Consider the following 25,284-nt stretch of genomic DNA (forward strand, 5'->3'; position numbering starts at 1 on the left):
ATGGTGGAGAAAAAATGAGAAGTATCTTTTATTTCAACTGACATTGCGGATCAAATGTTTCTTTGTATTCTTCTCTGGTTGTAATAGGATAATGTAACATATTGGAACGAAAATGCAGACAAGTAGACCAAAGCTGGATGCCAGAATGGCAAACACTTCTACAGCCACCATGTATTTGCCAGGGGAACTCACATAAGCAGGAATGAATGTTATCCAAACTGCACAGAATATAAGCATGCTAAAAGTAATAAACTTAGCTTCATTGAAATTATTTGGCAGTCTATGGGCTAAGAAGGCAACCACAAAGCAAACACAAGACAAAAATCCAATATAACTAAGACCCAAATAAAAGGCTGTCGCAGACCCAACATCACATTCTAAAATGATGATATCTTTAAAATGATTCACATTTTTCAGTGGATAGGGTGGTGATGTAATTAACCAGACCATGCATATTAGACATTGTATAAATGTAGGATGAAAATGGCCAGGCGTTGTTGTACGGGCCCAAACCACTTCATCATGTTATTATTAGGAAGGGTTGTATTAAAGGCCATCATTACAACCAAGGTTTTGCCCAAAACACAAGAAACGCAGAGCACAAAAGTAATACCAAACATAGTGTGGCGTAACATGCAAGACCAGTTTGAAGGTTTTCCCATGAATGTTATTGAGCAGAGAAAGCACAGTACTAAAGCAAAAAGAAGCAGAAAGCTTAATTCTGCACTGTTGGCTTTAACAATGGGAGTATTGATATGAACACAGAAAATTACGGTTACAGTCACTGTGAAGCCAGTTCCAAGTAATGCCAGTGTCACTAAAACAATCCCCATCATCTCCTCAAAGGAGAGAAATTCAGTCATCTTCGGTATGCATTGGTTTCGATGTTTATTTGGCCAATAATCCCAAGGACATTTTAGGCATGTCATTGAATCTAATTTTTAAAAAAGTAGAAGTACATGAAATAATGGTTCTTCGAGATATAAAAAATAATATAAAGAGGTTAAAATATATGAATTGCGAATAATAATTGCATGTGTATATATGCCTACATACCTGTAACATTACTGATCTCACCTTCAGCACATTCCACACAATCAAAGCAGCAAATAGATTGCCCTTTTCTAGCTGCTTTCCTTGTTCGAGCTGTACAACTTTCAGAGCAAAGTGCCTGTGGTACCTTATGTAAATGAGATTACATCATAGAGTCAAAGAGATACACAGGACGCAAACCAACCGTTCGGCCCACTCATCCATGCCCACCAGATATCCTATATAAATCTAGTCACATTTGTCAGCATTTGGCCCATATGCCACTAAACCACTCCTATTCATGTGCCTGTCAGATGTCTTTAAGAATAGTGTTTAGAGTTTTGCAAGATCCAAAACTTGGTCAAGCAATGACAAGCACAGGCTAATGTCACAAAAGACTTAAATGTTTGTTGGATCAAAGTTTGATTTAGATTTGTGGAGTATTAACCAAAAAGATGTTTGGGAACATACAGTTTGATGATATATTAGTGGACCACGTAAGGAATATACCAGATGCTCTCAATCAGAAACAAATAAAGGAATTTTTGGATAAACCTGGCAGGATAGGTCTGGCAGATTCTATGGTAACAAGAGTTAATGTTTCTTCTGAAGAAGACTCATATCAACTCATTTTTTTCTCTCTCCCCAGAGATGATGCCAGGTCTGCTGAGTTTTTTCCAGCACTTCCTGGTTTATTTCGGATTATCAACTTCCACTGTATTTTGCTTTTTATTTGACCTATACTGGCAAGATTCTTGTGTGAATTTACATATTTTCTTAGTATTTATTCATTCGCAGGGTGTAGGCATTGCTGACAAAGGCAGAGTGCATCTTTGCGATGTTACTACTGGCAACTTAAAGGTTAGCTAGGCCACTTCACAGAGTAATTATGACTCAAACACATTGCTGTGAATTTGCAGGCACTATGTTTCCACCCCAACAAAATGATATGGAACCGGTTTGACGTTTTTAAATAAAAAGATTGAAATTTTATTCTCAATTTGTTTAATTAACTGAATTTAAGTTTGCAAACAGCCATAGTGGTATTTTAAAAATTCGCAAGATTGGGGTTTCATGGTTCTGCATTACTAGCAGAAACATTTTAATCCTGTTCCTCAAAGGAATTTCTATTGGTTTCTTAAATTCTGGCCTTTGAACATAGGATTGCCATTGCAAAAACGGTATTCGTGAGGATTAATTGGACAAGGAATTGCATTTGCCTAGACATGCTTGCCTCGTAAAGAAAGGGCATTCTATTCTATTCTATTCATCAATAGTTATTTATTGAGAACTAGTTTATCTGGTCTGAAATATCTGAAAGGAAGATATTAACGCAATAAATTTTCGACTACCTTTCTTCGCCCTTCACTCCAAACAATCGCTTCTTCGTTAATGGTGAATTCTTCGCCTAGAGAAGCAGATCCGTCATTATATCCGACTGTTACTACATCAGTGCCATTTCCATCACTTTGCCAATTGACAATGTCGTACTTTGCAACTGGATCCCCATTTTCGTTGAAGTGCACAATTTCTCCAGTCTTAGTGGTGAAATTGACTGTTTTCAAATACTGCAAAAGCTTTAAGAGAAAGCAAATGAAGTAGCATGAACGGCACTGTCACTTTTATTTTCTAACTTAACATAAATATAATTGGAAAGCCATTAGATTCTTTTTCAACTATAATGTAGTTTCACTACCTGTTGCGATTGAAAATCGGACGGATTGTCACGTGTTATTCCAGAACGCTTTTCCCACAGAGTCACATCCGAGCATATGGTGCAGAGCATGCGCTATAGCATATGTTGCCTTGTACACGTTATATGTCACTCTCAACTGAGATGCGTCCGTGTAGATATTTTTAATTGTTTGCAAATTCTCACTGCCTGTACATTCAGAAGTTTCTTCTGTTCCATTATTTTGATTCTCTGCCGAGTTTAGACGACAATTAAAAGTTGTTTCCCAAAATTTTTGAGTAAACTATTTCCTGGATTTGCAGAAGGGTGTGCTTGATACAGAAATGCCTTAAAACCGGGAATATTTGATTGAGAAATTGAAATTCATAATGCTCCAGTAAGAAACGTTCGACTTTCTTCCAAGGGAAGGATTGATGTGGAAATTCAAGCTTCGCTTCCGATCCATTGAATGCCTCTGATGTTTTGTCTTGCAATCTCCTTTAGCAAAATTTCCATATCACCTTCAGCAACAAAGGCCACAATAACTTTTGTGTTTGCTTCCTTCATCACTCTGACAGTTTTGAGTAGCTTGTCTCTGGGATATGTTCTATAGAAGGACTCAGAAAAGGCAATGCAAACTCCCAACTGCTGGACAGCTTCTGTGAACGCTTGCATCCCAAAGTTACCATAGTCATTGTCATTCTTGATTGTTCCAATCCAATTCCATCCAAAATGCTTCACTAGTTGAGCCAATGCTTTCGCCTGAAAGTAATCACTGGGTATTGTTCTGAAAAACGATGGATGTTCTTTTTTGTTGCTCAAACAACCACAGGTTGAAAAATAACTGACCTGTTGGAAATCAGAATTGTAAAAAAAAATTGAAAAACAGAAGGATAGGCCTTCTGATGAGTTAGTCATCAAATCATTTGGTCTGTTCCTCTTTCTCAGGTATCAAATATAAAGGGTAGCTGTAGCCAACTTATCCCTGAGTACTTCCTTCATTGATTTCAGCTGTTATGACTGCCAGGACAAGGAATCTGGGCCAAAAATATTACTCAACACTCACACTAGAAAATGAGAGATGAAGAATGCTGGATGACAACAGGTTTCAATGAATCTGACATGGTGTCACAGTAAAAGACTGATTAAAATCACAATCAAGGAGCAAATGCTGGGTATGTTCACATGTTCATGAAGACAAATATCCATGTTATTATTAGTCCTTCCTAGTGTGGGTGTATCCTCAAAGTGTCTCTGCTCTTAAATGATTGTCAAGAGCTGGAACATTTTGACATTTGAATATAACAGTGAACATGTAATTTAGAAACATCGAAAATAGGCGTAAAAGTACATAATTTGAGCTGACTCCACCATTCAATACGATTACCTAACCTGTCTTAGCCATGATTCTGAACTCCGCAGTCATTGCAAACATCCTGCCTGCATTTACACTGCCTAGTCATGTTAGAATTTTACAGGATTCAGCGATATCCACCAACACTCTGAAATTATAATGGAGATAGAGTCATGGAGCCATAGAGATTTACAGCATGGAAAAAGACCCTTCGGTCCAACTCGTGCATAATGACCAGATATCCCTACCTAATCTAGTCCCATTTGCTAGCACTTGGCCCATATCCCTCTAAATTCTTCCTCTTCATATACCCATCCAGATGCCTTTTAAATATTGCAATTGTAGCAGCTTCCACCACTTCCTCTGGCAATCTTTCCCCTCTCACACAAAACCTGTGCCCTCTAGTTTTGGAATGCCCCACCCAGGGAAAAGACTTTGTCTATTTATCTTATCCATGCCCCTCATGATTTTATAAACCTCTATAAGGTCACCACTTAGCCTCCTACGCTCCAAAGAAAATAGCCACAGCCTATTCAGCCTCTCCCTATAGCTCAATTCCTCCAAGCCTGACAACACCCTTGTAAATCTTTTCTGAGCCCTTTCAAGTTTCACACCATCCTTCCGAAAGGAGGAAGAACAGAATTGTGCGCAGTATTCCCAAAGTGGCCTAACCAATATCCTGTACAGCCACAACATGACCTCCCATCTCGTATACACAATACTCTGAACCAATAAACGTATTCTTAGCCAATCCAGTCTCGCCTCATATTTGAGTCTGGCTATCCCAGAAATCAGTCCGTTTACAACAGGATTAAGGCTCAAGCAATGGGATAGGTCATTCATCCTGATAACGGCTACCTGGATTGTACATGTGCTGCATAACTTGACCTTCAGAAAATCAAATATGTTGGTGGCGCGTGTGTGTGGTGTTGAGCTATCAACATAAGTAATCATAAGAATGCAAGACATAATCGAAGCCATTCCACAAAATCTCAGACAAAATTTGTTGACGCTGAGGACAAAGATGAAAGGTGACCAAGACATTAACAATGAATAGTAAACTGCAAATACACACTGAGACACTTCACAATATCAAAGGTAAAAATTACACAACACCAGGTTATAGTCCAACAGGTTTGATTGGAAGCACTAGCTTTCGGAGCGCTGCTCCTTCATCAGGTGGTTGTGGAGCAGCGCTCCGAAAGCTATTGCTTCCAACTAAACCTGATGGCCTATAACCTGGTGTTGCGTAATTTTTAACTTTGTACACCCCAGTCCAACACGGTATCTCCAAATCATCACAATATCAACTGGGCACGAGAATAAAATAGCACAAACAATATTTGGAAGTAATTGTTATTGCATATTTGATAGTGAGAGACAAAACACCCTGTTGCAAGACTTCATGATACAAACTTAATGAGACATTTGAACAATAAAATATTTATAGACCAGAAATGCCTAATCCTTCTTGCTTATTCAAAAACGCATCAATTTCAAATAACTGGAAGAATGCCAATAGTTGATGATTATGAATAATGATTAAAATATATGTTCATTTTGTGTGATGTACCGCAACGATTGCAAATCAGTGAATGAAATGGAAATGATAAATTCCCATTCCATACTGTGATCTAGTCACCTTTTGTTTCTCGTTTTCACTATTCTCTGGGTTGATTTTAGTGTGAATTTCGAATGAGATTAAAGCTTCGTCAATTCAATCAATTTCACTGCAGTCAAGGTATAGAAAACAAAAAAAGTTATGATCGAGTTGTGCTGAATGACACACGACTGCTGAAGCATTTATATAGCTTTGCTCACCATACAATAAAAAGGATGCAATCGCATTAGAGATTGAGCAATCGACACTCATCAGAAAGGTGATTGTGCGGGAGTGATATACTAATGAAGAGAGGTTGTTTTCCATGGGCGGACAAGGCTGAGGGGGGACCTGATGGAACTGTACATAGCTCTGAGGGGTACAGGAAGTATAGTTAGGGAGAAACCTTTACTCTTAGTAGAGGGCTCATTAACCAGGGGTCACTGTTTTAAAGCAAGGAACAGAAAATTGAGGATTTTATTTTCTGGTATCAAAAACTCACTGCCTAAAAGGATGAGGAATGAACCCTTGAGACATTTTAAGACCACTTAGATGAACATTTGAAACGTCATTCCATACGAGACAAGTTTGGAAATGGGATGGGAATAGATTGATGTTTGATCACAGGCGCGGGCACGAGGAACCGAAAGATATCTTTCTCTAAGTAAAATAAAACTTCATGATCCTATGATGGAGGAACTTCCCGAAGTTGCGCTGTTATAATACTCGCTGTAGTTCACTTACCATGGGAATTCTAAAAGGGCTTAGTAGCCTTGAAACTGCGGCGGACTGTGAGGATCCTGAATCACCAACAATAGCATTTACGTTCCTACAGTTATCCTCTGAAACAGCGTCCCTTCGCTCATCCAGCATCTCTAAGGCTGCCTTAATAGACAAGGACGGCATGCCACACGAATCATAAATCTGGTAACCCAGTGTAAGGTTCGGGAGCAGTGTAGGGTTCTTGTTTATTTCTTCAATTGCGAACAATATCGCCTGCACAAAGCGAAATTCTCTGAAATCAAACCTACAAAAAAATACAATGATGGCAGAACGGGAAAAAAATCACATTGGTACTTGACGAATTACGTGATTCAGAGAGATCGGGTGTACGATTAATTCAGTTCTACATTTGAGTTCTTGCAAAGTTGTCAATGCAAAAGTTAAAAAAGCAACAACAATGCAGTCTCGGCCGACCCACGACCAACTTCTCTTTCAACACTTTGAACTTATATTTGGATAATGATCGTGGCAACTGAAGGACTTTTACCTTTCGCTACAATTTGAGATATAATTCGATATACAAACAGGCTCAATGATGCACCCACCAGACAAAACGTAAAATCACAGAATTTTTTACAGAGATTTTGTTCATTGCAAAATTCAACTAACGTTTTACATTCTACCGCTTCGGGCTGCCTTGCAAATGATAGTTTCCGATATTCTACGTCGGAGTGCAGGCTGAAAATTCCGCCCAATACAATATCTCCAGCCTTGAATAAACTGAGTAAGTCGAATTGCTCCCACTGTTTGCAGACTGGCTGATAGCCCGCCCATACAGGTGTGAGCAGGGTGAACAGCGCCCAAAGCAAAACCATCCTTTATCAGTGAGAGTCACCGTGATTGGAAATTCCCAGCAAGTGCCTTTATATACAGTTTCATCTCACCGCTTTTCCATTCCTTTAAGTTAGAATTGATTCCGCGTGAAGGAAATGTCTAGCAACCGCCTCAAAATCCACAAAGGAACTATCACACGGGCAAGTCTTGACATATCTAAAGTTCGAGAGATACAAGGAGATCGCTGGGACCTTATTCAGTGGGAATTCGTGATGAGAAGGGAAACAAACATGGCCGTGGGTGTGGACTGATGGTGGGCTGTGGAGCTACTTTAATAGAATTTTCCAATAACCGTCTCAGACTGCACAGACAAAACCCTCTGCACCATTCTGTACTTAATGCGGAAAAGAATAGGGAGAACTTTATTGTCTGGGATATAGCAGTTAACGGATTAAATATTTTCGTATATTGTAACAGCAACTGCATGCCAAAAAAACACTTCATTGGCCATAACGTGCTATGGGACCTGCTAAGATCGTTAAAATCCTTATAAAGTGACATGCCCTTTCTCAATAAAAGGTCGGCTTGAAGGATTGGTGTGAGGAATCACGTATACGTATTTCACGTATAATTTCAATATCTCTGCAGCAGAACTATGAGCACAAGTTGAAACAGAGTGTATTGGACAAACTCAACAGGTCTGTCATTATCTTTGCAGATAAAAGTTAATCAACGTTTCGACTTCAGCAATTTCTTGAAAACTGAAGAAGTTACTGGAGTCGAAACTTAACGCTGCTTTAATTGAAAGCCATATTCAGGTAAGTATAATAGAATACGCTGACGTCTCCAACACTGAGGTGTGCTTTGGAGATATTTTTGGAAGAACTCAGATAATGCAAACTTATTTCTAATAAGTTCAACATTCCCAGCTAGTTATCTGAATGTACACCAATCAGGACACATGAAGGGTCCTGATATATAACAGCAGTACATATCTCAATAAACTTCTTCACTGTTACTGAATCAAAATCCTGCAACACCTTCAACGCAGTACTAAGTAGATAGGTGATTGAAGTAAATAGTTTCCCACAACCTTGAGATCAGCCTCAAATGGCCATGCCAATCATGCCCATATTGCAATAGAGTTGAAGAGAAGAGGATGATGTAAACTAAATTACAAAATGTTGAATTTTGACCAATAGAGTGACACCTGTAGAATCACTGAGGTTATGGGAATCCTTTGTTATGGCCAATTACTGTGCTGGAAAATTCTGGAATGGCATTTGTTATGATCCCTTATCAGACAAGTAATTTTATGTTATGGCATCAGCTGCGATCACCACATTATTTCTACTATGAGGCCATCAAACTATGCCATGAACTGTTCAAAGATCAGGAATGTTTATATTTTTCAATGAGACAGAAGTTCTAGGAACTCAAAGACCAGAAAGCCGCAGCTTTGAAGAGCCAGTGGGACTGTACTTTACAAGAATGCTAGTATAATCTCTAAAGCATTTAAAATGCCTTAAACAAAAACAGAACTACAATTTGATGAAACTCCATCTTTGCTGTGATCAAATGCTGGAATTCCTTCTCTAACGACATTATGCAACCACAGTCTGCTGGTTCAGGAAAACAGCTGAACACCAACTTCGAAATAACAACTAGGGATGGGCAGTAATTGCTGATCAGACAACAACATTTACGTCCCACTAATGATTAAAGAAACACACCATATCTTCTAGCAAACATGTATTGTAATCCCGATAGATCCCATGGATTTCTCAGTAACTGTCCACATACATCAATGACATGGAGGATCATAGGTTCTAATGAGAGCTAACAAGGGATTACAATTCTTAATTTTTGATGGTCCATCCTTCCAACTCCATGCCATATGTTGCTGCAATGGACTGCCTCAATGGCTGCTCTTTTCTGGGGATACATACAGCTGCCCTGGGCTCACGTTCCACTGCATGCAGAGATTGTACTCCAATACTAATTCACAAGGATCATTCAAATTCATCAAAGACAGTTAGCTTCACAGAACCAGATTTAAGCCTGGGATTATCCCCCAATCTCCCATTTTACTCTATTTCATTAGACAAACAAAGTCTTTAATAAACTTTTCTCAGTTGCACTGCAAGTATCATTGCCTAAAGGGATGATCCTAACCTCCCTCAGCAGAGAGCCAGTATCTACCACAAATTTGGAACTTCAAGTCTTCCTCTGAATTTTGACTCCAACTCTTAGTTATCTAGCAATTCCCATGACGTTTTCTCGAGTTCCTGAAAGAATGCGGCAGGCTGCATCAGTGGCTACTGCTGCCTCTCAGCATCATGGACCCAGGTTTGATTCCAGCCTCGAGCAACTATCTAAATGGAGTTTTCACATTCTCCCTGTGTTTGCATGGGTTTTCGCCGGGTGCTCCAGTTTTGTCCCACAGTTCAACGATGTGCAAGCTAGGTAGACTGGCCACGCTGAATTGTCAAACAGTGGCCAAGGATGTGCAGGCTTAGCCATCAGAAATTTAGTGTTCGATGGGTAGGATCAGGGGTGTAGGTCTGGGTTTGATGCTGTTTGGAGGGTTGGTGTGGATCCAATGAGTCAAAAGGCCTGTTTCCACACTCTAAAGATCACATGAACAGCACAGTCTTTCAACAATTTTTGACTTCTGACTGTGTCCCCAACATGTGTTGTCTAGATATGGACCTGATAGTATAGTAATTGCTTCTCATAAAAATGAAGTTTTACATCTCTCTCTTTCCCATATTTGCTGGCATTCCATTCATGAATTTTTGCTTTGAATGTCTATTCAGTAACCTATGAACTCTCACAAAAAGATATTATAAACCATTCCACTTTTACTGAGCAGAATTAAAGTTCTCTACAAAGCAACTCTGGAACTAAGCATGCTCTACACATTATATTTCAAATGGAATGCTGACTTGCACAATACAAAAATGGAGAGACTAGAGAATATTTATCTTACAGTTGAGTGAATCTTTAAGCCTAAATGTGGAAAGCCGATGTTGGACTGGGGTGGACAAATTCAAAAGTCATACCATACGAGGTTTGGTCCAACAGGTTTATTCAAAGTCACAAGCTACCGGAGCGTTGCTCCTTCATCAAGTGAAGTCTGAAGTGATAGTGGAAGCAGTGTCAATAATGAAATTCAGAATAGATTTGCATAAGGACTTGAAATGGAGAAAATGTCATTATTATCAGAAAAAAGCATGGATGTTATCTAAAAAAGACTGACAGGGTTCAATCATCCAAATAGTCTTCCCCTGCAATGTGATATTCCATGATTAATTGGAAACACAATGATACTATTGCAACAGTCTTTGGATTTTTTTTATTAATTTATGACATGTGGACACCATTGACAAGGCCACCAGTCCTTCACCATCCCAAATTATACTTAAGAAGTCGATGGTGAATTAGAGGCTAAATTGTACTCCTTAGGGTATAGACACAGCCAGCCTGCTCTGTGAGACAAACCTTTAATTCTGTGAAGTGCCATTTAGTAAAGGAACAACAAAACATTTGCAAAATACTGAAAGGGAGATAAGGAAAATATACAGTGAATGGTTAGAATCCATGGTTAGCCCTACTGTCTCACAGCGCCGGGGACCCGGGTTCGATTCCAGCTTCCGGCGACTATCTGTGTGGAGTTTGCACGTTCTCCCCGTGTCTGCAAGGGTTTCTTCCGGGTGCTCCGCTTTCCTCACACTGTCCAAAGATGTGCAGGTTAGGTGAATTGGCCGTTTTAAATTGTCCATGTTGTTCAGGAATGTGTAGGTTAGGTGCATTAATCAAGGGTAAATGTAGAGTAATAGGGTAGGGGAATAAGTTTGGGTGGGTTACTCTGCGAAGGGTCAGTGTGGACTTGTTGGGCCGAATGGCCTGTTTCCACATGTCGGGATTCTATGAGTCCATAGTACGGTCATGGTGCTAAATACATTATGACGTCCTAAGGAGATTACATAAGCACCTTAAAATTCATGTATATATGGTTACGTGGAAATCGTGAAGAATTAGGAAGGTTTGTTTGCTCCTGTAATGAGTTAGTGCAGATTCAGCTGCCTGAATGGCTTCCCTCTTTGTGGTAAACATTCTCTGTTAAGATGGTTTGAAGTTTGGAGGCATCCTTTCAGACAGTGACATTCACAAGCACCAGTTGACATTATCCTTCTAGATGGTAGAGGCCCTGGGTTTGGAAGGAGGCACCTGTGTATGTAGCTCCAGAGCATCCTATAGATGGTATACACAGATGCTACTGTGCACCATTGCAACTGAAGTTAAGGTTTAATGTAATTCATGTTTTTTTTATCATCAGCTGCTTTGGCCCTAGATGACTTGAATGTTCTGCTGGAGTTGCACTGTCCAGCGAGGTGAGCATAGTCCATTATGCTTGTGAATTATGTCACTCAGTTGGTGAAAAGATTTTGGAAAACTAGGGAGTGAGTTCTTCCACTCAGAATATTCTGCCCCTGCAAGCAAAATATTTCTATGGTTTCTTCAGGCCAATTAAATTATAAAGCATGTCGAAAATGGAGAATTTGTCAATAGTAAAATAAATTGAAAGTAAGGTGTAATGATTGCGTTCTGTTTTGTTGAGGATGGTCATTGTTTGATACTTGTATGACTTGCATGTTAACTGCCACTCAACCTTCCCAAACCTGAAAATTATATTTGGCTTTTCTACCTATAGGCATGAATTGCTCCATTATCTGAGTAGTTGAAAATGGGACTGAACATTGCACGATTATTCTGGTGAAGAAATCATCTTCTGATGAAGAAATTTCATTGTTAATGTGGCTGATGATTGTTAACCGAGATTACTTCTCTGAGGAACTAATGATATGTTCTACCTCCAAGAAATTTATGCTTAGAAGAGTGCTAGCCAAAGGACAGGTTTCCATGATTTCAATTTTACTTTTAGGTTTATTAAGGTTTCCCTCCTTCAAATGCTGCCTCACTCAAGGGTTACCATGTTTAATCCATTTCTAGAATTCAGATTATTGACCATCTTTGGACAAAAGTAGCAATGAGAGCTGGTGTCAAGTCCAGATAGAACACAAGGAGAAATAAAAATTTGCTGGATCCAAAAACAGGAAGAAAAGCAATGAAAAAGGGAAGCTAACCAAAATAAATTGCTACATTGAAACTTGCTGTCAAATTCTACATGATATTCAATGTTGATGCTATGGATGGGCAATGTGCAGAAATGGTTTTCCAAATATCTACAATATAGACGCTGATCTACATGTGGAATGTCCAAAACCCATCTGCAGTCTCTTCAGCCTAGCCTCAATTTCATGAAGTCCCACACCACTCGTTGCTGACTATCTTCTTTTCAACTCTGTTGAGAGCATTGATGTCTATCCCTCATCTGGGCAGCCTTGATCCTACTCCACCATTCTGTAAATAAAGGTATTATGCAACTGTAACCTCTACAGCACTTCCCTCCTTTGTCCTCATAAGCCTTGACTCATTTGTGGATTGAAAATCAAACGAAACTACCCTTAAATATATTTGGTGACTCAACTTCTACTGCTCCCCAGGAAAGAGAACTCCAAACATAACGTTCCAAGAGAAGGAATTCTTTCTCATCTCCACCTCAAGTGGGAACCTATTATACTTGAAATTAGGCTTTATTTTCCTCTATATCCTAGCAAAGAGATTGAGTTCAAAATACTCGACGACAGACTCTATCTGACATTCCTGTCCAATCACTTAGCCTACATGTATCCTTTTGTAGACAACCTGTCCAAACATTGTATGCCTCAAGAAGTTTTTTTCCTGCCCTTTTGTCATGAGCAAATTGGTTTGCAACACAGTCTATCACTTCAAACAAACTATTATTGTCTATTCAACTTTTGTAAAAGCAACACTGTTGCATTCTATTAATTACAATTTTCTAACCTGGAGATGACCTATCCATCATGACTTCTGTTTGTCAGCCAATCCTATATATTCATGTAAATATATCACTCCAGCACAATGAGCTCATATCTTGGTGCTGTAAACTTTTTTTTATGTCACCCGAAATAATGCATTTTGGAAACTGAAATGCACCACATCAACTAGTTGACTCTTTTACGCTTGCATCTTCCATTCTTAAAGACACCTGATAAATTTATGAAGCACAATACGGTGTTGGAAAGGTCTGATAACCAAACTGTCCAGGAGTTGGATTGGAATTGATTTGCAATAAGGTTTCGTCGCTACAATTTATCTGTCTACTAATTCCAGGTATGGCTGGCAGGCTTTCCTCTGCTGCCTAGAAACCTGACAGACAAAGTGAGACAATGACTGCTACATAGAAGAAGTAAATTTATTTCGATGCTGATGGAACATAAGATGCAGCAGTATGCCGTGCAGCAACGTTACCGTCCCATAGCCTAGCTGCCAAGGTAATACCCCTTCATCATACGACTGGCAAACCTCAACGCTCCTCCTCGACCACTCACCTCCTTCAAGATCGTGATATAAAACACGTCCACAGATAATTTCTCAACCAGGAATCTTTACTTCTCCCACACTCAGAATTCAGTTTTTTTTAAAAAAACTGAGTAAGTTTGATAAGTAAAACTTCCAAATTAAGCACCTTCCAGTCACCATTAAAGATATTCGTAAACAAATATTTAATCATTTTGTTTATAACTATGGTTTCTGCAATTTTGCCCACGATGAACGCCAATACGTTTGACATCTTTATTTTGAAAGAAGGGGATTCATATCCATGGATATATTACAGATAATGTACAGGAATGATCGATACACGTTATGAAAGCACCGATTTGTAACATCGCTTAGTTTGAATCAAATTAGAAAACAATGCAAACAGGACATAATAGTCGATTTAAGAACAACCATTTCAGGAATGGCTTGATAAGTTAATGTTGAATATGACTAACTTACAATACAGCAGTGAATTACAGCATCTCAGTGAGAAAGTACACAAACATGTTTAGGCAAAGCATGTGGTTCGTATTGATTTAATAAGCATAAAAAGGCTACTGGTTAGCGAGAGCATATTAACCATACATTAAGAACGCGTGAAGCAAATTATTTGCATTTTTGTTCCAAAATGTTATATTGTTCTGTTGAAGAAAGAAAACAACACAAAAAGTTGCATAATGGGCTCAGCGGTTTCCAAAAAAGCTTTGAAAATGTTCATAAATGAGGCCCGGATATTTTAGTAGCTAATTATTTTGCAGTAAAGGTAGTGAATGGAAATTCCATGCAGTGAACTGAAAGCCGAATGTTTTACCAGGTATACAACTTACGCAATGGAATGAAACCACAATATCCAGTAGGTTGGGTCAATCATTTTGACTATTTTTATACTTCACCCCCATTTTTCATTTAATCAAAATTGAAAATGGTGTGTGATCTATATTTATTTAAATATGGATCATTGTCACTTTTAGTTTCCTCGTCGTGCCTTGAATATCTTCATCGCGTAGAGTTAGATTTGAAACTTACTTTATCTATCAACAGAAAATCAGTTTTGAAACTTAATCTATTCAAGTTTGCAAAATGGATTGCTCACATCATTATAGCAAAACTCGTTAATAAAAATGCTGCCACTGTGCAATGTTGATGTTGAGGGTTGTCGCTGGCGGGACGGTTGGGTGATGGTGGTGGTGGGAAGAGGAAAGGCTTTGGAATCTTTGAGTTTACTATGTTGGCGGTAATGCGGAAAAGTGAATATTCTGCTTGTTTCAGAATTAGTTTTCGATTCGTATTCCAAAAGAGCTCACAACATAGTATTGAGGGTCCATCGTCGATCTCGCCATTTGTCCCTTCCCAGTGAAGTCAATGGATGGAAAGGAAAAAAAGGTGTTGGATATGTGACTAATTGTACATGACTTTTCTTACACCATTACCCAAACTTAAAATACCTCTCCATCCAACACCTTAAATCTTTAGCAACGTGTCCAGCATTATACTTTTCTTAAAATATAATTCAAGGTTATGAAGTACAGCTTTGAAAATTTTCACCTGGTTTCTGGAAGCAACACTGTGTCTCAGGCATGAATTACGCATCCGCCAGCAAGCCAAAGCTGAGACACTTTATTGTTTAAATAAGACTTATTTTAGTGTATAACGTAATGTTTGCTTCGTGCAGTTCAGTATTCTATTGATGGTGCCGTTAGCTGCTGGACAGACTTTGTGCATATTTCACCCCTAACGTCGGTTGCAGGTGATCAAGGAAGAGATTCATCTCCCGGGCTACTGGGGAGGGAATCAAATATTGATTTTGTCAGCACTGCCCACATCTCGTGAAAGAATAAAAACGAACCGAATTTGCCAGTTTTTTGGAATCATTTTTGAAAAGTTCTATTATCATAACTTGCTTCCTTTCCTCACCTGTTTTCTGAAATGAGACTTTTGAAGCAATATCTTCGAAGAAAAATAATAACCCGGTTAGAAAATAAAGATTCTGGTCTGGTTTGGATCATCAAAAAGAGTTACGAATTTTGTAGAAATGGAGTAAATGACGCATATAACATCAGATTATATACAGTTAACTCACATTTGTTTACTCTGCAACCGAGTTATTAAACGCCATTTCTTACCATAGGGATTCTGAAGGTACCAATAGAAGGTGCTATTGCTAAAGATTTGGTAGATCCAGCGTCAGCAACAATCGCAGAAACAGTGGAGGACTTTTTACAGTTATCAGAGGATGTGTTTGCCTCTGGACTGTTTAGAAAATCCATAGCTGCTTTTAACGATAACTGTAGCAAATTGCAAGAATCGTATCTGCGGTATCCCAGAGTGACCCCGGGAAACAGACCTGTGTCATTGTTTATTTCCTCGATTGCAAAAATCATCGCCAATGCAAAGCGGAAAGGCCTGAGCCGAAAGCTGCAGAGAAGGCGGAGAAACAAGATTTAACAAAAACACAGGGAAAGCAATGATACAATTATATCAGAGAGGACCACAGCGTAGCTATGATTTGCGATAACTTGGTGGTACAACCGTTGAATCAAAGCTGGAACTTGATGAATCCGTATGCTAACGCAGAGACTTGAGCACAGAATCTTAATTCATATTAAGCAAAGACCTGACTGTGTGCGCGATTTCAAAGAAAACATGAAGGGGATCCCCGACGATCATCCTTAGATCCGAGGGAAGTATTTCGACAAAAAGGAAGAGAGCTCTCACAACGCCTTAACCGGTAAACATCTCCTATTCGAAAATGAAGTATCTTATAGTGAGGATGAAGGAATGACCTCAGTACTGAGGAAGGACTTTAGCCCGAATCGTTGATTCGCTTGCTCCTCGGATGCTGCCTGACCTGCTGTGCTTTCCAAGCACCACACTCTCGACATCTTATATTACCCACCAACCTGAAGCATTTTGCCGGCGCCAGAAGAGTGCTATGGTGCATCTCGTTAATAGTGTTCTCTGTTGTGCCTGTATATTATGAGTGAACCGAGTGCATGTGGAAAGTGTTGGGTGGGTGCCAATCAGGCAGGCTGCTAATCTATGGTCAGGGCAGAGTGGTTAAGGAGTTGGATAAAGACTCATTTTTGATGACCCGACAAAAATTCCTCAACTTGAGAAACACATCCTTAAATTGAAATTAACATATTGCACAATCACTCTCACAGTTTTCTACTTATTTGCAGCTTTGAAGCCAGGTAATGTTCTGAGGTAATGGCTTTAAATGTTAAACTTAAATTTAAAAAAAAGTCTGGAATTAAAAGCCAATGACATGGTGACTGTCAAACCATCACTGGTAGTCATAAACAATCAGCTGTTTCAGGAATGCCCTTTCGGCACGGAAATCTACTATCCTTATCCTGTATAGCCAACATACACCTCCACACCCACAACAATGTGGTTTATGCATGTCCTTTTGAGATGGAATGGCAAGTATATTTAGCTCACACAGAATTAGAGATTTGTACCAACTACTGCTTATACTCAAGAACAAAAGAAAACAAGAAAGTGACACAGTATTAATATTGTCAGCATGAGAGCTAGAACTGTGAGGAGGAGACACTCCATGATTTGTTAGAATTTGGAATGTGCTGCCTGTAAGAATGGAGGAGGCAGATTCCAGGAGAGCTGGATATACACTTGAATGTGATTAATTCAGTGGGCTACGGAGATAGGACTGGAAAAAGTGAATAGCTGGCTAGCTCTGTTGGGAGTCAGCAAAAGCATGATGAATCAAATGGCCTCCTTCTGTACTGTAAAATTCTATAGCTCTATGATTCTATAATTCTATGGTTGCATCTGCAAGTGACTGTGAACTCAAAAAGCCAAATTTTATGTTATATTCTCAAATATTTAATCCAAGAATCACAATATAGGTTTAGTACAATTTTTTGTGGCGATAACAAGAATGATTGATAAAAAGGAAGCAGTCAATGTAATACATTTGGATTTTGGGAAGGTGTTTGATGAGAGATTCTACTTTAGACTGCTTAATAGGACAAGAGTTGGGGATAGTATATAAGCATAGATAGAGGAATGGATAACTAATAAAAGACAGAGAGTTCAGACAAGTGAGTATTATCATGATGTCAACCTGCAACTAATGGTGTGGAAGTGTGGTCAGTACCATGATGATGATTATTTGCAAAATGTTCATGAGTTGGGCCTGCAGAGTGACATACTAAAGCTACGTTTGTGGATGACACAAACATAGTGGGAAAGGCAGGAGGTGAGGATAAGACAAGGAGTCTGCAGAAGGATACTGACAGGTTAAGTGAGTGGGCAAAAAAAATGGCATATGGTATAACGTGTGGAAATGTAAGGTTGTGCATTTTAACAGGAAAATTTCAGAAGTTTAACATGATTTCAATGGAGAAAGATGACAGAAATCTGCTGAACAGAGAGATATGGTAATCTTCAATCATGAATCTTAAAAAGCTAATTTGAAAGTTCAATGGGTACTACAGAAGGAAATGGAATATTGGACCCTTATCTAAGGAATCATAAATTAGTTTTGGAAGCAGTGCAGAGAACATTCATTTGCCAATATCAGGTATGGAGGGGTTGTCTTATGGGTAGCGATTGAGTGGATTGGCACTAGACTCACTGGAATACAGATGTTTGAGAACAAGAATTATTGAAATATCCAAGACTTTTAGGGATTTTCACAGAAAAGCAGCAATAAGGTTGCTTCCCATTGTGGAAGTGTCTAGGACCAGAACAACAATTTTCTGAATATGGGACCAGATAGTTAAGACAAAGAAAAGGAAACATTTCTTCTCAGAGGGTCCATGGGGAGCTCAGTCAATCATTACAGTCAGGACAGAGAAAAAAACAGTTGTTTAATCAATGAGGAATCAAGTATTTTGAAGGAAAGGGAAGAAAATGTAATTGAGATTATAAAATCAGGCATGACCTAATTGAATGGAGGGGCAGAATCAATGGCCGCATGGCCTACTTCTGCTCCTGTGACATATCGTCTTAATTAGAAATAGGCCAGAAGCAAAAGTATAACTCAAGTTTCCAAAAACCATACATGCAAAGAGCAAGCAAATAAGTAAATTAAAACAACACTGGCCAATGCATTAAATAGAACAGCAGACTAAATTGAAAACAAGAATAATATACTTCATTTAATTGCTATTTTATCAGCATGGCAAGATGGTTCCTCACACTTAAGGTGACATTTAAGGGAGGTAATGGTCTGTTCGACAGATGGTAAAGATTGGTTCCTTCTGGGAAAGAATGCATGTCAACTTGCAGTCAATTAGCAAATTAATCTTTCCCATGATCAAAGAGGAGTGAGCAAGAGGGTCCTCCTTCCTATGGAACCTATGTGAAACAGGTGGAGATGGTCTATTCTTCATTGAAGCACTTCCAACAGTGAGGGGCTGATGCCAGTATTACACTGACCACAGACCCAGGATCAACATGGGTCCAAATAAAGGTGAGTGATGGTGGGGATATGAAGCTAGTGAGGAAACAGCAGCAAAGTCAGCAGCAAATGAGAGGGGGAAGGTGAGATGGATGAGTGGAGGAGGTCATATCTGTGTGGACTTGGCATTCCTGATGTGCGGTCCAGCAATAACTCTTGCCCCTGGGAACTTGCAAAACACCCTGACGGGGCAAGTACGAGATCGGCTTGGTGAGACCTTGGGTGCATGTTATCCTATACTAGCATTGAGGAAGGCCCCGCAGCTTTTCGTATCGCATGCATGATTTAGAGAAGGCCCATAATGTTTAGTGCTATTTAGGCACTTAACTGGAAAGCGGGAAGTCTTCAGTGAAATAAATGAAACAAAGGCCAGTGGCAGGAGCTGATGCTGTGCGAGTAGAGAGTTCCTGTTGCTAAGAGCTGCTCTTGTGGTGATCAAAACCGCCTCCTACTGCATTGTCCCACCTACATATTTTTTCGAATGCTACAATAAGATCCTCTACTTTAATTGGTGAAACAATTGCATTTCTTTGGACAAATGAGAAATATAATGCACTGAAATAGCAGTTTCAAACAAGGGTTCAATAATTTGGATTGGATTGTAAACTCACAAACTTCTGAGTCACAGCTAACAGCATAAAAACCAGAAAACCAACTGAGTCTTTCTTGCATGATCATTTAATAATAAACCATGAAAAGCATTGCTGTGATGAAAGTCATTCATCTCATTGTAACTATGGATGTGCCAGATATCGAGCTCCACAAATTTCTGGTGACCTCTGTCGCATGGAATTTCCTCTTCCAGACATTAGCTTGAAGCTGTTGCCAAGGCATTGGGATCACTAGTTGTCAAACAATAGCAATATAATGAAGCAAGATCATTGGTCAACCACATTGTAGCATGTTCGCTGACAGCAAGCATAAAACTAAAACATATTTATTTGTTTTAACTGGTAATTGAAACTTGATCAAGGTCAAAACAAATGATTTAGAAACGTATGTGAGATTGAAGTATAAAATATAAAATCAAGGGGGAAATTACTTTAAAAATGTTCCTTCACAAAAACATAACTTTGTCATTTGGTAAAATTTGATATGTGGCATATATGAATTCAGTTTTTCAGAATTAATTGCAGCATTCAGTAGTCATTATCAAAGTAGTGTAAATCAGAAGTACTGTTACACATTATTGAACAAATCACAAATATTTGCAATTTTTTTCTCAAGGAGTCAAATAGTGAAAAATAAAAGGTTTTTGCCAGTTAAGCAAATTCTACTTGATTGTGAGTGGGTGGGGAAGTCGGGAATCAATGGCAAATGTCGGGAACCGTGTAATCCCTGACATTAACTTCTGATCTTCCATGATTAACTAGGCATAGGTGAATTCCAGAAGTTATGGAACAGAAATGATGGCAATCTCTCACTATTTTTTGTCAATAATATTGACAGTCTTGGTGGCATTCTAAGTGAGATCTGATTAGTTTTAATGAAGCTTGAGTATAGCCTCCTGGCTTCTATGTCTGAACTTCTCTTGAAGAGAGTAAATTCTAACAATGAAATTCAGTATAAAGTCAAGACATAGAAGACAAAACCAAAACCCTCAGTCCAACCAGTCCATGCTGAACATATTCCCAAACTACATTCGTCCCACCTGCCTACTCCAAACCTTTCTTATTCGAATGTACTTATCCAAATGTCTTACAAACGTTGTAATTGTGCCCACATCACACATTTCCTAAGGAGATCCATCACACATGCTCACCACGCTGTGTGTGCAAAAGATGCCCCGCATGTTGTTTTAAAATCTTTCTCCTCTCACCTTACAAATGTGCCCCTTAATCTTGAAATACCTCACCTGAAGGAAAAGCCAACGACCATTAACGTTTTCTTTATCCCTCATTATTTTATAAACTTCTAAAAGGTCACCTCTCATCGGCCCACATTCCAATGAAAAAAATCCCATTTTTTTAATTGGGTGAAACATATCTGCAGAATAAAATTTCTGAAGCTAATTAGCAGCAGCCATAACTGAAACTGACTAGAAATGTGTGCGGGTCAGAAGATGATGCGGGAGTGCAAAGGCACATGAAGTATGTTAAAGGGACTTCGACAACTACTCTATGGTTTGAGCAAAAAGGTGTCATTGGCAGTGACACCTAGCTGGGGAAACTGAGCAAAAATGGTTAAAGTCAGAGGAGGGTATCACAAATGTTTAATTTTAACACTCTGAAAGTCCTCGTTCAGACTGCGAAGCAATGGGAGAGAATTGTCTGTATTAAGGAAAAGATGAGCAGGCCAGGAAAAAAAAGTTATGAATCAAGTTGATTGAGAAGGTCAGCAACTATTGGATAGTTACTGAACCTGGAATGATTGTCACAAAAAATTCAATTCCCTGATTTGATCTATCAAACTTAGTATTGATTAAGTTCATATCCAATATTTCATAAATGGCAATCACATCACGAGTATTCATGGTAGAAACTCATTAATTAGACACATTTTGACACAAATGTCCTGAATGGGATCGAAAGCAGCTGCACCAGGAGGGCCACGTCAGTCAGAATTGAGCACTGCATTCCCAAGAATGAATGGCTCCTTGAAGCAGGCATGGAAGTGTAAAGCTGGTCATGGAAACTGGCATTGGCTAATATCGTATTGAGGGCATGTGATAGATGAATGATACCATGTATGACTACTAGTGTGTAATCCAGAGCTGTCATTAATCCGAAGAGGAGGCAGCAAAACCCAGATGCGTGGCAGTAGGGTCGAGGATCAACTGTTTATTGATGCCGTACGAGTGAGTAACGCAATGGGTGGAGACAACAATACTTTTGGTGAGCAAAAATATGATCAGGTATGCTTTCCTTTATCGGTCAGAGTATTGAGTACAGGCATTGCGAGGTCATGTTGCACCTGCACAGGACATTGGTTAGGCCACTGTTGGAATATTGCGTGCAATTCTGGCCTCCTTCCTATCGGAAAGATGTTGTGAAACTTGAAAGGGTTCAGAAAAGATTTACATGGATGTTGCCGGGGTTGGAGAATTTAAGCTACAGGGAGAGGCTGAACAGGCTGGGGCTGTTTTCCCTGCAGCGTCAGAGGCTGAGGGGTGAACTTATAGAGGTTTATAAAATTATGAGGGGCATGGATAGGATAAATAGAAAAAGTATTCTCCCTGGGTTGGGGGAGTCCAGAACTAGAGGGCAAAGGTTTAGGGTGAGTGGGGAAAGATATAAAAAGGGACTGAAGGGGCAACCTTTTTACACAGGCGGTGATACGTTAATGGAATGAGTTGCCAGAGGAAATGGTGATGCTGGCACAACTGCAACATTTAAAAGACATTTGGATGGGTATATGAATAGGAAATGTTTGGAGGAATATGGGCCAGGTGCTGGCAGGTGGGACTAGAATGAGTTGGGATAACTGGTCGGCATGGATGGGTTGAACCAACAGGTCTGTTTCTGTGCTATACATCTCTATGACTCTATGACTCTATACTCCTGTTGACAGAGAAAATTCCAGATCAACGACAGACAGCATTAATTTTGGACTGTGTTATCATTTCTGTAATTTTGCCCACAATGAACACCAACACTTATCTTGCCTTTATTTGTCCACAGACATATTTTGCTCATGTGCACAAATACTGGATACACCTGTTGAAACAAGATCTAATCTCTATTGTTTTCAACCAAAGTAGAAAACTATGCATGCAGTATGTCCCAGACTTCATAAAACTTCAAGATTTTAAAATTACACGATAAACATTATATCCGACCGGACCACTGCGTAATTATTTTTCAGTGGTAACATAACTGTCTATAAATGGGGAATTAGTGGACCTAAGTTTCAACGTAGAGTCTTGAGCAGAAAACCTTAATGGACATTAACCAAAGACCTGCCAATGTGTTAACTTTTAAATAAGATGTTATAGGGATTCCAGATCATCCCTCTAGCAGAATCATGGATTCCCTATACTGGGGAAACAGGCTCTTCATCCCAACAAGTCCACACCAATCCTCTAAAGTGTATCTCATTCAAATCCATTTCCCTACCCCATTACTCTACACTTACCCCTCGCTAATGCACCTAATCTCAGCATCCCTGAACACTGAAGGGAATTGAGCATGGCCAATTCACCTAACCTACATATTTCTGGACTAGAGGAGGAAATCGTAGCACACAGCCACAGGGAGAACATGCAAACTCCAGACAGTCATCCAAGGTTGGATTCGAACCCAGGTCCCTAGTACTGCAAGGCAGCAGTGCTAACCACTAAGTCACCGTGCTGCCAAAATGAAAGCCTTCGAAAAACAGCAGGAATCTCAAAATGTTTTAACCAACAATTGTCTCTCATTCCAAAATGCTAAAATAGGTTCATGAGTTTTGCTCACAAGACTAATTGTGGGAGCTGGCGATACTTACAATGATGGCTGTATTGCTACCGTTACATTAACTGAATTGCAAAAGTACCTGATCGGTTATTACACATTTTGGGACAAGTCTCAAAATGAAGTTGACAATTTTCTTTTACTTGAACTTCACAAAGTAATTCATGGGAACCAACATGAGGACAGATGTTTTCCATTTTATTAAACAAACTCACCAACCTGAGGCATTTTGCCGGCTCCGGGTGAATGCTGAATGTGAGGTGTCGATGTTCTACGTGGTAAGAACGCATCCCAAAAATTCCACCCAGCATGATATCTCCATTCTTCGATAAGCCCAGTAAATCAAACTTACCCCAACGTTTGCAAACCTGCTCATTACTGGACAATGTCAGGGCGGCGGCAGAATTCAGCACTAAAAGGAACCAGTAATGCATTATCGATAGGACAAGAAATTGTCCTCGGCTGACAGTAGGATGGTTGACTGACTTTTTATTTTAAAAAGTCGCTATTTTTGTGTGCTTAATCAATGAGTGCTTAATCAATTTCAATCTCTGTTGAATATCAATAAATTACTTGGTTAGTCCCTAAGGAACACACCTTACCAGTTTAGTCAACATGAGACTCATGAAGGAAATAATTGCAAACATAGGCATCTGTGTACCTTCAATCCAGTTGAAGCGCAGTGTGGTTACCACTGCTGTCAGGGACCTGGGATCGGTCCCAACCTCAGGCGACTGCCGTTGTGGAATTTGCACATTTTCCCTGTGTCTGCCTCTGGGTGCTCTAGTTTTCTCCCAAAGTCCAAAAATTTGCAGGTCAATGTATCTTAAGATCTCCGAAGTATTTTCTCAGTTGAAAATTTGAAGTGCATTTACCAGTGGGATTCAGGACCACAAAACAAGAGTGCAACACTCGCAATTGCTAGGAACGACAACAGCATCTTCATCTCCCTTCAGCTGTGCTCATCTTCTGTGAGGCAATGTTAATTCGGGTCAAATAATTGTTCCTTGTACAAAGACAAGCTCGAACATGTGCCAAATTAGATCTTTGAAGACTGTCTGGTCTATTTCAAATTATTTACATGAACAAATTACCTCAACCATCTGCACTGCAGGTTAATCAAGCTGTTTAATGCTGCTATTATGCAGTGGCTTTGTGAGTGTAATGTTTCATTGACAGAGTTCAGCCTTCAGCCCTGAAATAGTTATTATGTTTTAATGTGAGTACGCAATGACCACTATATTTTTTCTTTTTTTCTTTCTTTTTCTTTCTTTCTTTGAAATAAAACACTCCATGCCTCCCAGTGCCCACCTCTACCTCCTGTGTATTTTTTTGTTTTTTTTAAATTATCCCCCACACTACCGCCTAACTGCGGTAGTGCTTATTTTTTCCCAGGCACCCATGGTGTGTGTGTGTGCAGGTGTGAGACACAGTGAAAGACACAAAGTGTACAAATCTTTATTCAGTTTCCACCACCAGGAAAATAGGAAAACACCCGAGTGGCCTGTGACGAGCCAAACAGTGAAGGGGAGGGCAGGGACTAAATCAAAATAGAGTTGAAGGGGGAAATGATGCACTCCACTCCCTGCGGCAATGACCACTATAAGATGTGATTTAGTTATTAGGCAGCAATTGCTGAATAATCTTGACGAGTTTAAGATCGTTAGGGTTGAGTTGACACTTTTCTCTTCAACGGAGCTTAAAAGTCAGGCTGATGGTCTGACCTGTTGGGTTCAAATTTCATCACATCAGATGGTGAAATTAAACAGAAAAAGA

The 25,284-nt window shown here is 39.4% G+C and overlaps 1 pseudogene; it reads right to left on the reverse strand.

Annotated features, from left to right (window-relative positions):
- Positions 1-33: 33 nt before the first annotated feature.
- Positions 34-23,942, reverse strand: LOC132821680 (extracellular calcium-sensing receptor-like; annotated as a pseudogene).
- Positions 23,943-25,284: the final 1,342 nt, after the last annotated feature.

Source organism: Hemiscyllium ocellatum, chromosome 13, assembly GCF_020745735.1.
Source record: "Hemiscyllium ocellatum isolate sHemOce1 chromosome 13, sHemOce1.pat.X.cur, whole genome shotgun sequence".
Classification (NCBI taxonomy): domain Eukaryota; kingdom Metazoa; phylum Chordata; class Chondrichthyes; order Orectolobiformes; family Hemiscylliidae; genus Hemiscyllium; species Hemiscyllium ocellatum.